General features: G+C 42.8%; 1 pseudogene; it reads left to right on the forward strand.

Annotated features, from left to right (window-relative positions):
* Positions 1-12,254: 12,254 nt before the first annotated feature.
* Positions 12,255-12,948, forward strand: LOC131198021 (olfactory receptor 5P60-like; annotated as a pseudogene).
* Positions 12,949-14,549: the final 1,601 nt, after the last annotated feature.

The following is a 14,549-nucleotide window of genomic DNA, read 5'->3' on the forward strand; positions in this document are numbered from 1 at the left end:
CTTGGCATTCGGCCTATAGACCATAAGATAGTGATGGACAATGACCTTAATCACAAAACATGGATAGGGAAGAGGAAGAGAAATCAGTACATCCACTATAACACAATGTCAGCTAAGCAATCTTGATTTCCAATGAATCTCAGGGGGTTCTGAAATGGTAAGATTTGCCTATGTTTAGGCATAATTCACTGGGAGCAACCACAGACCTGGATTTTGGAAGCTTTTTTGGCTGCTATACATGAGATTTAGATCCCTGGTAACCTAATAGAAATGGGGCCATAGTTGGACAGGAAAGTTGAAGAGATGTCCTGGAAAAAGAAAAAAAGAAAAGAGAGAGGTGGAGAGAGAGGGGGAGAGAAAAATGATTGTCATTGATTGCCAAAAAATGTTATCAGTTAAATCCACGGGAGCTGAAGTCAACTTGAAACATACTTTACCTTAATGAAGCAATTATTCAGGACCTGAAGAAAAATGGTAACATGTTATCTTCCTTCTTTAATATAAGGGGAGCTTTTATCAAATGGAGGCCCACTTAAGGGAAATTACTCCACTCCCCTTGGTCCTCTTCAGTAAATCATTATAAACCTCATAATTAATGTTATGAGATGTAAACGAAATAATTTTTTACCTCATCAATTTGTGTTAAAATTTTAGGTTGATAATAGCTGGTTTCCAAGTAAGTATGGATGATGAAGAGTTTGGGAATTCAGTGAATTAGGGACAGATATGGACAGATGGGCTTCTGATACTTTATTTACCTAAATCAAATATGACAATGGTTGTTCTGGTAATGTGGAGTAAATAAGAGGGAAAATATATGTTCCTTTCTAAATGTTCAGTCACACTAAGATGATTTTTCCATTTTCATGAGATGTCCTTCAGGAGAAAATTTGCCATGATTGTCAGGTAAAAGCAACCAGAACTACTTGTTAAGAATCTCAAAACAGAAAGTTTATTGCTACACTATCATGATACAAGAACCTCACCACAATGACTGCATTCCCTTGGGTATAATAAACTAAGTCTAAATGACTTAGATTAGGGAATAGAAGGGGAACTCATCAAATTTGCAAATGACTTCTGAGGTGGGTAGAATAAGGACCCAGATTGTTGGGGGCAATATTCTGACTCTGTAAACGGTTTAAAGGGGGCTGTAAAGCACTGTAAAGTGGTATATAAGTCTAAGTGCTAGTGCTATACAAGGTGGAAAAATTCTAGCCAGACAATATTTCCTCATTATTATTTGAAATCTATTAATCGTAGATTTTGAAACTCAAAAAACCTTCAAACTTCACAGATACCAATATTGTCAATCAAATTATGTAACAACAACAACAATAACAACAACAACAGAGTTGGAAAGGACCTTGGAGGTCTTCTAGTCCAACCCCCTGCCCAGGCAGGAAATCCTACCCCATTTCAGACAAATAGTTATCTAACATTTTCTTAAATTTTTCCAGTGTTGGAGCATTCACAACTTCTGCAGGAAAATTGTTCCACTTATTAATTGTTCTAACTGTCAGGAAATTTCTCCTTAGTTCTAAGTTGCTTCTCTCCTTTCCACCCATTGCTTCTTGTTCTACCCTCAGGTGCTTTGGAGAACAGCCCGACTCCCTCTTCTTTGTGGCAACCCCTGAGAAATTGGAACACAGCTATCATGTCACCCCTAGTCCTTCTTTTCAGACATACCCATTTCCAGTAACTGTTCTTCATATGTTTTAGCCTCCAGTCCCCTAATCATGTTTGTTGCTCTTCTCTGCACTCTTTCTAGAGTCTCAACATCTTTTTTACATCGTGGCGCCCAAACCAGAATGCAATATTCCAAGTGTGGCCTTATCAAGGCATTGTAAAGTGGTATTAACACTTCACATGATCTTGATTCTATCCCTCTGTTTATGCAGTCCCCAACCTTTGGACCTCAGGGACCACCAAGTCCATGATTTTAAATCCCGGGGACCACTAATAAGAATCCAAAGCGCCCCTTGCTGAAGTGCCTGGACTCCCAGTGACGAGATGGGGTCCTTCAGACACTGTCCCTCCTCTCTCTTTCTCTCTTTCTCCCCCCCTCCCCTCTCTCCCACTCATTCTCTCATTCTGTCTCCCCTCTCTCTCTTTCTCTCTCTTCCACTCATTCTGTCATCTCTCTTTCTCTCTCTCTCCTTTCTCTCTTTCTTTCTCTCTTTCTCCCCCTCTTTCTCGCTCTTTCTCCCTCCTCTCCTCCCTCTTTCTCTCTCTCTCCCCTCTCTCTTTCTCTCTCTCACTCATTCTATCACCTCTCTTTCTCCCTCTCTTTCTCTCTCTCCCTCTCTCTGTTTCTCTCTCTCTGTTTCTCCCCCTCTCTCCTCCCTTTCACTCTCTCTCTTTCCCCCCTCTCCTCCCTCTTTCTCTCTCTCTACCCCTCTCTTTCTCTCTCTCCCACTCATTCTATCATCTCTTTTTCTCTCTCCCCTTCTCTCTCTCTCTCTCCTCCTCTCTTTCTTTCTCCCCTCTCCTCCTCTCTTTCTCTCTTTCTCTCTCTCCCCCTTCCCTTTCTGTGTCTCCCACTCATTCTGTCATCTATCTTTCTCTCTCTTCCCTCTTTCTCTCTTTCTTTCTTTCTCTCTCTCTCTCCCTCTCTGTCTTTCTCTCTCTCTCTTTCTCCTCCCTCTCTTTCTCTCTCTCTCCCACTCATTCTGTCATCTATCTTTCTCCCCCCCTCTCTTTCTCCCCATCTTTCTCTCCCCCTCTTTCTCATGGGCCAGCCAGTGTTTTGGGGCTGAGAGGAAGTCAAGCATCCCCCCGAGAGACTGAGGTCCAGGAGCACAAACAAGGGATGGAAGAAACTTGCAGCTTTGGAGCACAGCCCTCGCCGGCTGCAATGAGGTAATGGTGCAAGGGGTGGGGGAATGGCGGTGCAGGTGGGCCAAAGCAATGGGTGGCAGAAACCCCGGGCTGTTTCCTCCCCCTGTTTTAGTTTCCTGTCGGCTGAACCCACCAGTGGCTGGCCCCACCCCTTGCCCTCCCTTCCCAGTCACTCCTCACCTGGAGAGGGAAGGGGAAGGGGGAATGATAATTCGCTCCATATACCAGAATGGGAGCGAAGCTTTGTGTCTTGTGGGATCTTTCTCTCTCTCTCCCATTCTTTCTCATGGGCCAGCCAGTGCCTTGGGGCTGAGAGGAAGTCAAGTGTCTCTCCGAGATGCCGAGGTGAACGAGCACCAAAAAGGGCCAGAAGAAACATCTGCGAGACCCAGCTCCCGCCCTGGAATATGGAGCAAATCTCCATTCCCCCCTCCCCTCCCCTTGCCAGGCAAGGAGTGACTGGGAAGGGAGGACATGGGGTGGGAACAGCCACTTATGGGTTCAGCTGACAGGAAACTAAAGCAGGGGGAAGAAACAGCCCAGGGTTCCCCCCACCCATTGCTTTGGCCCACCTGCATCGCCATCCCCCCCCCCTTGCACCATTCCCTAATTCCATCCATCGAGGGCTCTGCTGCAAAATTACAAATTGCCCTAAACTCCCTCAACAGCGGAGATTTACAGCCCCACCATGAGCTGCCTGGCCATGGCGAGCTTCCAGAGCTCTAGTTACAGGACTGGCCATTGCTTATTCCAGAGCAACTCCTCCATCCAGGTGCACTGCAGACCACCAACATTTTCTCACGGACCACCAGTGGTCCACGGACTACCAGTTGGTGACCGCTGAGCCAGTGGCTCTCTCTTCTGATCACTGATCCCAGGGCTGTCCTCTCCACTGCTGCCAGATGTGCTTCTGCCCCTCAGCTGAGAGGCGGAAAGGACCATGCATGCACAGAAACCAAGCCAGCCAAGCTAGCCAGAGTTAATCGGGGCTTGCTGAGATTATTCACTGATCAACGGGCCCTGCAGCCAGGACTGATTGAGGCTTGCTAGCCCAGAAAAGATACAGCTGGAGCCCTCTGTCGGAGGCAGGGGTTGGGGATGGAGTCAAGGGGGTGGAATAGTGGGGTGGGGCATGATAGGTTTAAAATAGTAGTGGGAGAATGAAGAGGCTGGAGCTGACAATGTTTCACTGAAACTGCACTGGGTGATAGTTGGAGCGTGCCGGAACGCAAAAGGTAAAACATTACAACAACCTCCAACCTGTTGTCTGGTGTTTCCTTTCCCGTCCTGATCCAGAATCTGATATCAATTGTACATTTGTCAGTACAAGTGAATAAATCATCCAACCACCAGTCCTAACTATCATTATTCAGAAATTTATTTATTTTTATTTTATTTATTTCGATTTTTATACCGCCCTTCTCCCGAAGGACTCAGGGCGGTGTACAGCCAAGTAAAATTCAATATATAAACATTAAGAGAAAGTTAAAAAACATATTATAATGTGGCCCAAATTTTAAAACAAATTTAAATCTTAAAATATAAATAACCCCAGTAAAATTTCAGTCCAGTCCCTCTTGAATAAATAGGTGCGTTTTCAGCTCACGGCGAAAGGTCCGAAGATCAGGCACTTGACGTAAGCCAGGGGGAAGTTCATTCCAAAGCGTAGGAGCTCCCACAGAGAAGGCCCTTCCCCTGGGGGCCGTCAACCGACATTGCTTGGCGGACGGCACCCGGAGAAGGCCCTCTCTGTGTGAGCGTACGGGTCGGTGGGAGGCATAAGGTAACAGCAGGCGGTCCCGTAAGTACCCGGGTCCTAAGCCATGGAGCGCTTTAAAGGTGGTAACCAAAATCTTGAAGCGCACCCGAAAGACCACAGGAAGCCAGTGCAAACTGCGCAGGATTGGTGTTACATGGGAGCAACGAGTTGCTCCCACTATTACCCGCACAGCTGCATTCTGGACTAACTGCAGCCTCCGGGTGCACTTCAAGGGCAGCCCCATGTAGAGAGCATTGCAATAGTCCAAGTGGGAAGTGACAAGGGCATGAGTGACCGTGCATAAGGCATCCTGGTCAAGGAAGGGGCGCAACTGGCGCACCAAGCGTACTTGGTGGAAGGCCCTCTTGGAGACGGCCGCCAAATGGTCGTCAAACAACAGCCGCCCATCCAAGAGGACACCCAAATTGCGCACCCTCTCCGTTGGGGCCAATAACTCGCCCCCCACAGCCAGCTGCGGCTGCAGCTGACGGTACCGGGATGCCGGCATCCACAGCCACTCCGTCTTGGAGGGATTGAGCTTGAGTCTGTTTCTCCCCATCCAGACCCGTACGGCCTCCAGACACCGGGACAGCACTTCGACAGCTTCGTTGGGGTGGTCCGGGGTGGAAAAGTACAGCTGAGTGTCATCAGCATACAGATGATAACTCACCCCGAAACCACTGATGACCTCACCCAGCGGCTTCATGTAGATGTTGAACAGGAGGGGCGAGAGAATCGACCCCTGTGGCACCCCACAAGTAAGGCGCCTCGCGGTCGACCTCTGCCCCCCTGTCAACACCGTCTGCGACCGATCGGAGAGATAGGAGGAGAACCACCGATAAACGGTGCCTCCCACTCCCAACCCCTCCAACCGGTGCAGCAAGATACCATGGTCGATGGTATCGAAAGCCGCTGAGAGATCTAATAGGACCAGGGCAGAGGAACAACCCCTATCCCTGGCCCTCCAGAGGTCATCCACCAACGCGACCAAAGCTGTCTCCGTACTGTGACCGGACCGGAAGCCGGACTGGAACGGGTCTAGATAGACAGCTTCATCCAGGTACCGGGGGAGCTGCCATGCAACCACACTCTCTACAACCTTCGCCACAAAGCGAAGGTTGGAGACTGGACGATAATTTCCCAAAATAGCTGGGTCCAGGGAAGGCTTCTTGAGGAGGGGTCTCACCACCGCCTCTTTCAAGGCGGCGGGGAAAACCCCTTCCAACAATGAAGCATTTATAATTCCCTGGAGCCAGCCTCGTGTCACTTCCTGAGTAGCCAGCACCAGCCAGGAAGGACACGGGTCCAGTAAACATGTGGTCGCATGTAGCCTCCCCAGTAACCTGTCCACGTCCTCGAGAGCCACAGTCTCAAACCCATCCCAAATAACCTCAACAAGATGTGCCTCTGCCATCCCACTTGGATCATCGCAATTTTGGTCTAAACTATCCCGAAGCTGAACGATTTTATCGTATAGATAACCGTTAAACTCCTCGGCACGTCCCTGCAGGGGGTCATCCCGCCCCCCCTGTTGAAGGAGGGAGCGAGTCACCCGAAACAGGGCGGCCGGGCGGTTATCTGCCGATGCAATGAGGGTGGAAATGTAGGAACGTTTCGCTTCCCTCATTGCCACTAGGTAGGTCTTAGTAAAAGAACTCACTAGTGTCCGATCAGCCTCGGAATGGCTAGACCTCCAGGTACTCTCTAGGCGTCTTCTCCGGCGTTTCATCTCCCTCAGCTCCTCAGAGAACCAGGGATCCAAGTGAGATCTACGCCGGGTCAGAGGCCGCAAAGGCACGACACGGTCCAAAGCCCCAGCCGCGGCCCGCTCCCAGGCCGCAACTAGTTCTTCAGTCGTGCCATGGGCAAGATCCTCAGGAAACGGCCCAAGCTCCATCCGGAACCTCTCCGGGTCCATCAGGCGCCTGGGACGGAACCGACGCATTGGCTCCGTCTCCCTGCGCTGGTGAGCGGCGGTCTGAAAGTCCAGGCGAAGGAGAAAATGATCCGACCATGACACCGGTTCCGTTACTAAGTCTCCTAATATCAGATCATTAATCCACTGTCCAGAGATAAAAATCAGATCTAGTGTGCCTCCCCCCATGTGTGTAGGGCCATCAATGAGAGTGCACCGGTCGTTGGGAGATAGACGCAGTAGACGGTCCCGTAGGTATCCTGGTCCTAAGCCATGAAGCGCTTTAAAGGTAGTAACTAACACCTTGAAGTGCACCCGGAAGACAATAGGCAGCCAGTGCAGTCTGCGCAGGATAGGTGTTACATGGAAACTCCGAACTGCTCCCCCAATAACCCGCGCAGCCGCATTCTGGACTAACTGGAATCTCCGGGTGCTCTTCAAGGGGAGCCCCATGTAGAGAGCATTGCAATATCCAGGCGAGAGGTAACGAGAGCATGAGTGACCGTGCATAGCGCATCCCGGTCCAGGAAGGGCCGCAACTGGCGGATCAGGCAAACCTGATAAAAAGCTCTCCTGGAGACGGCTGTCAACTGATCTTCGAAAGACAACTGCCCATCCAGGAGCACGCCCAAGTTGCGCACCCTTTCCATCGGGGCCAATGACTCGCCCCCAACAGACAGCCGCGGCTGCAGCTGACTGTACCAGAGTGCCGGCATCCACAGCCACTCCGTCTTGGAGGGATTAAGTTTGAGCCTGTTCCTCCCCATCCAGACCCGTACGGCTTCCAGACACCAGGACAGTACTTTGATAGCTTCGTTGGGGTGGCCTGGGGTGGAAAAGTACAGCTGCGTGTCATCAGCGTACAGTTTGTATCTCACCCCAAAACCACTGATGATCTCACCCAGTGGCTTCATGTAGATGTTGAACAGGAGAGGCGAGAGAATTGATCCCTGCGGCACCCCACATATGAGGTGCCTCGGAGTCGATCTCTGCCCCCCTGTCAACACCGTCTGCGTCTGGTCAGAGAGGTAGGAGGAGAACCACTAATAAATGGTGCCTCCCACTCCCAACCCCTCTAACCGGCGCAGCAAGATACCATGGTCGATGGTATCGAAAGCCGCTGAGAGGTCTAATAGGACCAGGGCAGAGGAGTAAGAGCTTCCAAAATCCGGGGCTTGTGGTTGCTGCACAATTCCCAGTGAATGATGCCTGAACATAGGCAAATCTTACCATTTCAGAACCCCCTGAGATATTGTCACCATAATTCATGCATAATAGTAGGTTCCATAGAATAAATCTTAGAGTCTATGACAATCTAAGAAATGCATAAACTAACAATCTAGTTAGTTTATAATATAGGTGGACTGTTCAAACGATATTGAGAATTTTGAAATGATTGATATGGGTTAGAAGTTTATAAGTTTCTATTACTGGTAACTTTGAATGAAGAGGATCTTTTATTAATATAAATAATTTTTATTTCCATTTTCCAACATCATATTTATGTACAAACAATTATCCATCATTAATCATTAAATTTTTATTTATTACTGATTCAGGCCTGCCCGATTGCCACTTCCTTTCTTCACAACCTCCCTCTCTACTACTTTCCCATCCATCCTCATCTCCTTCACTTTACTACTTCCTCTCCTCCTTCTCCACTCCTCCCTTCTTCCACCCTATCTAACCTTCTTATTCCCCTCCTCCTTCTCTACTCATTCCTACCTACTTTCTTCCCTCCTTCTACTCCTCTCTCCTTTTCTTCCTGAAATGGCAGTCGAGCATCCCCAATATCATTTAAAAAAATTTAATTTCATATCTTCAAAAATTACTGTACATTAATAATCAATCCATGTATCATTTCCCCCAACTTCCCCCCCTCCTCCCACTTCCCCCCCCCCAGACTTCCCAGAGCAAATACCGGGTATTATGACCAACAATCACAAACTAACGTATACAAAATATACATAACCTCCCACCTTTAAAAATTTAAAACTTTAGATCCCCTCACAATAAAAATAAAAAGAGAGGAAAGAATAATAAAAAAAAAGAAGAGAAGCAATACCAATTTCACATATTACTTCTTCTTACAGTCCATTTTTAAAATTAATCCATCTTCTCAAATTCAATTTTTTTTCCACTTGTATATTCCTTCAAATTTCATGAGTCCATTTCTCAAATTACTGTCCATCTTCTCGAACTCAAATTTTTATCACTTATATATTTCTTCAATTGCCATAACATTTAATGTCCGTTCTTCTTACAGTCCATTTTAAAAATTAGTCCATCTTCTAAAGTTCAATTTTTTTTTCAGCCACTTGTATATTCCTTCAAATTTCATAAGTCCATTTCTTAATTTACAATCCAGCTTCTCAAATTCAAATTTTCATCACTTATATATTTCTTCAATTGTCATAAGATTTAATATCCCATCTTCCAATACTACTCCATCAATCAAATATCATTTCGAATAAAATCTTTCAAATATAGTATTTCCAACTTAACTTCGTAACTTTTACTATCTATAAACGTATCATTTAAAACAAATAATCATTTAAACTACATCCATAATATAACAGTAAGCAGTTAAAATCATTACATCCACATTATCAATTCATAAATTTCACTTTCCATCCTTCACAATTAAATAATATCATCCCATAAATTTATACCATACGAATAGCAAATAACAAAAATCCTATAATTTATATCCTAAACAAATCAATTCCAAAAATTAACCATAATCATCATATTCACATCTTAAACATTCCTCCCCTCTCCCATTCTATTTTCCATCATTTCCAAACCAATTAACTTAGCATCTAACAACAAAGGATTCCCACTCTTTAAAACATTAATATAAAAATGTCTTGCTTTCATAACTGAATTAAGAAAATACTTTCTGCCTCTAAAATTCACTGACAAACCCATTGGGACTTCCCATCTAAAATATATCTGATGTTTCTTAAACTCATCCACTAAAAAAGCAAATTCTCTTCTCTTTCTTAACATTTTAGGAGGAATTTCCTTCATCATTTTTATATCTTGTCCCAATATTTGGAATTTATTTTTATAAAAGGCTTGCAAAATTTCATACCTAACCTTTTTAGTTGTAAAATAAATAACCACATCCCTCGGTATTCTATTTTGTCTTGCCCACCAAGAATTAACACGATAAATTCTTTCAATATTAGTCTCAAAATCTTCTGGCTCCACACCCTTTATCTGAGCAAAGGTTTGCGTAAAAATCTCCTTTAAATTTTCCTTCCTATTTTGTTTCAACCCCCTCACCCTTATAGCATATTCCATTAATCTATATTGTAATATTACTCTTTCTTCATCTGCCCTATCTACCTTTGCCTGTATATCTTCCATCTTATTATCTAAGTTCCAATTGTTTTGATTTTTTTGAGTTTCTTCTATTTTCCTTTTCAACTCTAAATTAGCTTTATTAATTTCTGCAAGATCATCCTCCATCTGAATACAAGAGCTCAATATTTGCGCAATTGCATCCTTCCATCCTTCCACTTCTCACAATATTTGACAACACAGTATCAACAGTAGAAACCTTCAAATTTCTGGGTTCTATCATATCGCAAGATCTCAAATGGACAGCTAACATCAAAAACATCATTAAAAAAGGACAACAAAGAATGTTCTTTCTGCGCCAACTCAGTAAGCTCAAACTGCCCAAGGAGCTGCTGATCCAATTCTACAGAGGAATTATTGAGTCTGTCATTTGCACCTCTATAACTGTCTGGTTCGGTTCTGCAACCCAACAAGAAAAACACAGACTTCAGAGGATAATTAGAACTGCAGAAAAAATAATTGCTACCAACTTGCCTTCCATTGAGGACCTGTATACTGCACGAATCAAGAAGAGGGCCGTGAAAATATTTGCAGATCCCTCGCATCCTGGACATAAACTGTTTCAACTCCTACCCTCAAAACGACGCTATAGAGCACTGCACACCAGAACAACTAGACACAAGAACAGTTTTTTCCCGAAGGCCATCACTCTGCTAAACAAATAATTCCCTCAACACTGTCAGACTATTTACTGAATCTGCACTACTATTAATCGTTTCATAGTTCCCATCACCAATCTCTTTCCACTTATGACTGTATGACTATAACTTGTTGCTGGCAATCCTTATGATTTATATTGATATATTGATTATCAATTGTGTTGTAAATGTTGTACCTTGATGAACGTATCTTTTCTTTTATGTACACTGAGAGCATATGCACCAAGACAAATTCCTTGTGTGTCCAATCACACTTGGCCAATAAAATTCTATTCTATTCTATTCTATTCTATTCTATTCTATTCTTTACCATTTTCATTTCCCTCTTCTGCTCTTCCACCACTTCCTTAAAATCCAACATCTCTTTCTCTATTTCATCAAATTTTTGATCTATTTCTAAAAAATGACTCTCCAAAAACTCCTGTAAAGAATTTCTTAATTCCTTTTTAATTTCTTCTTTTAATTTTTGAATCTGAGCTGAAGAAATTTCAAAGTTTTTAATGACTTTTGGCACTATTTGCTTAAAAGCCATTTTTAAAAAAATATATATATATAGCTTGATAATGGACCAAGAAGAAGAAGAAAAAAATTAAAAAAGAAAAATTCAAAAAACTTTTCTTCTAAATCACTATAATCCCAAAGAAGAAGAAAAAATATAAATCATAAGATTCTCATTTCTTCCATTTAGCCATTCCTATATATCTTCTATTTCGACACTAGTTGTTAGATTTAACTTTCGTTTTCAATACACACATTCCACAAAACCGCCATTTGCTTTCTTCTCTCCTATCTTCACAGCAAATATATTCTCAGGGGCTTGCAGTCTTCTTACAAACAAGTGTTAAAACTCCAGTTTCTGCTCTGTCCACGTTACAGTCCATCATAAATCAACTCCAGTCATGGAAATTGGACACTTCATTTGTCCGCCATAAAGGCAGAAGCCTCGCCCAGCCAGGAGCTTATCAGGCTATAGAAGGAGAACTCCCTTATTAGGGTGTCTCAACTTCAAACCTGAATGCTCATCTTTCCTTCTTTGCCCGAAGGAGAGAATTCCAAGCTGTCGGACCCAGATTTACGATGTCCTGACAGCTCTACTGACTAGAGAGTTAGCAGCTAAATCATAGCTGCTCTCCACGAAGCGGAGCCATACCGGAAGTCCCAAATGAAGAGGATCTTGACTGCATTCTTTCCCAATGGACAAAAGACTTTTTCCAAAGCTACTTAATGACATATATTCATTCTGTGGAGGTTAGAGACAAAGGAAGTCAGTGTGTCGTATCCCTTCTTACTCTCCTTCCATCTGATATTTGTCACTCTTGCTAAAAAGGGTCTTAGCCCTAATCCTACAGGTATTAGGCAGAAATTCCAGAGGGTATCAATGCATCGATTTCTGCCTACAGGATAAATTGTGTATGAATCATTTCAACATCTAAGTTTAATAACAACAATCCAAGATAGGAGTTGATTTGTTATCTGGGAAACACATCACTGTTGTATTTATCTGGGAAATGCAACAACAATTATGATAATCTGTTCACAATATCTTTGGCACTGTTCTGTACTAATCAAAAGGTAGAATCCAGATAGATGCAGTAGAAATCAAGATTTCTCAGCTGTGTTATAGTGGATGTACAGATTTCTCTTCCTCTTTGCTATCCATGTTTTGCTTTTAAACTCATTGTTATCTCTGCTCTGTAGGCAGAATGCCAAGATGGGCGCTGAGAACTTCACTTCAGAAACAGAGTTCATCCTTTTGGGACTCACCTCTCATCAAAATCAACGCGTTGTGCTATTTGTGGTCTTCCTAACAATGTACTTGCTCACAGTTTTGGGTAACCTGCTGATCATCATATTGGTGCACATGGATGCTCAACTGCACACACCTATGTACTTCTTTCTCAGCCATCTTGCAAGCTTAGACATAGTGTATGTCACAAGCTCTTTGCCTCAGACTTTAGCCCACCTCTTGGCTGGAAAAGGAGTGGTTTCCACGGTAGGTTGCATCTTACAGGGAGGCAGTGCTGTGAGCTTGGGCAGTACTGAATGTTTGCTGTTGGGTGTCATGGCTTATGATCGCTACTTAGCCATCTGCAACCCCTTGAGATATGCCTCTGCCATGGACAGAAAGCACCAACATCCTGCTGGATCATAGGTGGTGTCTTCTCAATGGTCAATATTATTTTAATCTTTCGTCATTCCTTCTGTGGTCCCAATCACATTAACCACTTTAACTGTGAGCTGCTTTTTTTGCTAGATCTTGCATGTGATGATGTACACCGCACCAGAGGCATACTTAATAGTCTATCAGTACTTGTAGTTCTGGTTCCCTTGTCAGTTATCTTGTGTTCCTATTGTTGCATCCTGCATTCAATTTTTCAGATGAATTCAGTTGCGGGACATTATAAAGTTTTCTCTACCTCTGGCTCCCATCTTGTTGTAGTCACCTTGTTCTATGGATCTCTATATACATAAGACTCCATTCAAGTGCATCTCCTGATAAGAACAAAAAGGTTGCTGTTTTGTATATTGTGGTCACTCCCCTTCTTAACCCCATCATTTACACTTTGCAGAATAAGGATATCCACAGGGCTGTGATAAAGATCTGGAAAAGAATGAACTTTACCAAGTCTTCATTATATGTCACTAATCGTATTTTTAAATTCATGAATTTAATTTGCAAATGTTACACTGTTATATTCCTCCAGTCTAATCAATAAGTAAAATAAATTACTTTGAATGTAGATTTTTTTCTCTAGACCAACAATGCAGACATTTTGAATAATTATGTGTGTTATTGTTAAAGTTATATTAAAAAGCAAATACATCACCTTTCCAACAAAGGTCCATATTGTCAAAGCTATGGTTTTTTCCAGTAATAATGTACACCTGTGAGAGTTGGAACATAAGGAAGGATGAGCACCAAAGAATTGATGCTTTTGAATTGTGTTATTGGAGAAGACTCTTTACTTGGAAAGCAAGGAGATCAAATCCATCATTCCTGAAGGAAATCAACCCTGAACGTTCTTTGGAAGGACAGATAATGAAGCTGAAGCTCAAACACTTTGGCCGCCAAATGAGAAGCGAGGAGACTTATTGGAAAAGATATTGGGAAAGACAGAAGGTGAAAGGAGAAGGTGATGGCAGAGGATGAGGTGGTTAAATAATGTCATCTATGCAACAAGCATACATTTGGGAAAGCTGCAGGAGACACTGGAGAATGGGAGGCCTGATGTACTTTGGTCCATGGGTTTCCAAAAATCAGACATGACTTAATGACTGAGTTACGAAAAAGTAATGTGAATCACAATCTGATTACAATATAAACTGGAAAATGTTTAATTTTGGCCTTTGGAACTTAAAATATCCACACACTGCTGTAAGAAATAGGGCATACAATTTGTTCAGATTAGGTTTACATGGTTGTTTTTTTCAAAATATATCACACTACGTCAAAGTCAATATTCCTAAATATATAGGTGCAATTTTCATAATTATAACTCAATGGCAAAAATGTACATTAAGTGTCTAGGTTAAGATTCATGCATTGTGTGTTCCAGGATCCTTTTTGAAGTTCAGAAGCACTTCTAATTCTTAAGAGTGTAGCCCTTGAAGTCAAATCAATGTATTCAATTTTATAAAGAATTCGAAAGACAGGATTAAAGTTAAGCTCAGTTCTGTATGCAAGTGTGGAAGAAAGAATTAGACTTCCCAATTTGGGGAAATCAGGTTTAAGAAATCTTCCAACTCTTCCTAGCATAGTACCAGATAAACACACTCCAACCTCAACTTTTTGCTTTTACACATTACTACATAACTAATCATTTCTATAATATCAAATCTTCATAATCAAGAAAACCAAGATCAAAGTTTCATTTTTTTTCTTCACAAGCCCAAATTCCAGAAGTGATAGCCAAATAAGATAATAATAACAACAACAACAATAATAATAATAAATTATAAATTAATAAATAAATAATAAATAAATAAATAAATAAATAAATAAATA

The sequence above is a fragment of the Ahaetulla prasina genome, chromosome 4, assembly GCF_028640845.1.
Source record: "Ahaetulla prasina isolate Xishuangbanna chromosome 4, ASM2864084v1, whole genome shotgun sequence".
Taxonomy (NCBI): Eukaryota; Metazoa; Chordata; class Lepidosauria; order Squamata; family Colubridae; genus Ahaetulla; species Ahaetulla prasina.